The following is a 2,697-nucleotide window of genomic DNA, read 5'->3' on the forward strand; positions in this document are numbered from 1 at the left end:
CCTATTAAGTAAACCAGCATTGCAGGCAGCATGAAATGACATAAAATCTACATTCTTTGAGAACCGAGCGGGGGCACTACACTACTACACCATTTAATAGACCCAATTACACTGAGAAATAAGCTGTGCTATCCCCATTTTACAGATAATAAAGCCAAGGTACAGAGAAGATAAGGGATCTGCTCAAGAATCTTTCTGACAATTTTTCTTTTCTTTTTTTTTTTTTTTGGCTTTCGAAAAAAATAACAGAATGCTTCACAAGTTTTCATGTCATCCTTGCGCAGGGCCCATGCTTATCTCTCTATCATTCCAATTTTAGTATACGTGCTGCCGAAGCAAGCACTCTGGCAATTTTTCATGCTCAAAACATTTTTATTTTGATACATACATTTCATACATTTTTCAGAAGCTGCTTCTTTTGTAGTAAAAAACATATGGCGATTTCATTACTTTTATCATGAAAAAGGAATTTAGAAGTTGGATACACATATGCATATATAAACATGTACCACCACAGCCTCCATCTTGTATTGAGTTTGGGGAAAGAGAAAAGAATTTCCTGTGGATTTTCTTAAGTGCCCTCTCTTGTTTGACCCAGACTCTGCAAGAAAGCCACTGTGATTACAACACGCACAAGGCCTGCATTAGTGTTCCAGAAGTAAGAGCCCACTCACACTTGGAACCCAGTTCTGTCCAACACCCAACAATGCTATGTCCTATGACACCATGCTGCACTGCTGCACTCTCTGTTCCTTCCGCCCCCTCCCCAGCTCTCTCCACTTATTAGGATGTCACTCAAACTTCAAGACCTAGTTCAAGTTCCTACCTTCTACAGAAGACCTTATGTGAGCCATCAGCCTGTGCTACCCCCTTTCTTCTCACTTTATGGCAAGAAAGGACAGACTAAGGAGTCAGCACCAAGACAGGTGTTTGAGGGCAAAATCGGAGATGGTGCAAGGCTAGGCTGCCAGGAAACTAGAAAAAGGGAATCAAAACAGAGGGAAAGCAGCCAAAGTAGAGCTAGGGCTGGTCCCCAGTCTAAATAGCAGGCAAGGCAACAAAAGTCATAAAGCTTTGCAGAAAACATTGAGGAGGAAAAGTCCATGAGTCAACCCCAGGGTCTGAGATGGTCAGTGCTAGCAGGGAGACCAAGTATGGGAGCAGTGGTGACTTGGACACTCCAGAGTCAATCCCAAAGCTGCCTTGAGAGCCAGACCTCTTTTGCCACAAAGGTGTCCACCTTCAGAGCAAGGCAATGGAAGCCCAGAATCTGACATCATGATTTCAACCTCAGCACCCCTCACCCAGAGATAGAAATTTTCCCTGCCTTACAACATGATTTTAGGGACACAGGAAATGGCACTGCTGGTCTCCATATTTACCACCACCACCACCACCACCCCAATGCCTAAAATGTCTTTGGTTGTGAAACAGGACTTAATGGCTTATATTAAGGATGAGCCATCAGCTGGAAGGCTGAATCAAGAACTCCTTCCCCAGGATCAGAGTGTGAAAAGAAAGAACTTGGCTCCAGAAAGGCAGAAAACACGGACATTGTGGAAGGCAAAGTGGTGCACAAAGTGAAAAAAAGGAAGTCAGGCATTTCATAGTCTCCATTAGACCTTCATCAGCATAGCTCCAGATGCCCCTTCCTTCTCAGCCGACTGAAACTGGCCCAGGGACGAGGGTGGCAGGGATGACCAGGGCCAATACCTCATAGAGGCCCCCCGTCCACCTGTACCCCCTGTGTGCCACTACAGAGGACGGAAGACACGCGTAACTGACAGTGAGCTGGCCCTGAGTCTGCAGCCTGGAGATGTCCATGTATTCCTGCTATCACTGATTTTTCTCTGTGATGTTGGACAAGTGCCAAAACTTCTCTGTCCTTTCATTAATTCGTGAACAATATGTCTAATCCCTGTCTCATAAGAATGCTGTGAAAATTAATGAGCTTACAAAAAACTAAACAAAACTGATGTAAAAGCCCTTTGCATACCCTAGAGATGCTATAAACACCAGGTGATCTAATTTGAAATACAGATGTGTATTTCCATTTATGTGAGCCAATATAAGAACATCCAACTTTACAGAGCAATTCAGTGATTCCAGAAAAGGGGGAGGGTCAAGGAGGTTCTTACACAGAAAACTGAATATCCTGTAAGCGGAAGAAAATTGATGTTGGGTACTCAGTTTAACATTTTTAATACCAACAACCTTCATTGAAGGCTAATGATGTGCTAGGTGCCAGCCTAAGCATCTATTATCTTATTTGATCCTCACAGTAATTGTTGAAAAGGTTCTCAGTATCTCCCATTTCACAGATAAGAAAACAGAAATTCCACAGCCAGAGATCACAGATCTAATCAGTGGTGGAGACAAGATTCAAACACCAACACTGCTCTGTTTCTTACTTATTTGTCTTTCCATGAAACCAACTGCATCCCCAACAAATATATAGACCCCCTAGAACATGAAATGTTTGTAGAGTATTAACTGGCAAAAACAGAAAACAAAACGAAACCTGGCAGAGCAGCTAAGGGGCAAAGCTTAGAAATCTAAATGCTCGTTAGTGTTAAAGACCATACATATGATAAATTATCCCTAAAATTAAATAAAGCCAGAGGAGAATAAATAACACAAAATGTAGGAAATTCTTATTTGCATTTGCCCTTCTACTCAGTTCATTCTGGTAATCAG

General features: G+C 42.4%; 1 non-coding gene across 1 annotated transcript; it reads right to left on the reverse strand.

Moving 5' to 3' along the window:
- Positions 1-239: 239 nt before the first annotated feature.
- LOC117802556 lies at positions 240-343 on the reverse strand. The gene has a single exon (XR_004625924.1). It is a non-coding gene; the product is annotated as a U6 spliceosomal RNA (small nuclear RNA).
- Positions 344-2,697: the final 2,354 nt, after the last annotated feature.

Source organism: Ailuropoda melanoleuca, chromosome 5 (assembly GCF_002007445.2).
Source record: "Ailuropoda melanoleuca isolate Jingjing chromosome 5, ASM200744v2, whole genome shotgun sequence".
Classification (NCBI taxonomy): domain Eukaryota; kingdom Metazoa; phylum Chordata; class Mammalia; order Carnivora; family Ursidae; genus Ailuropoda; species Ailuropoda melanoleuca.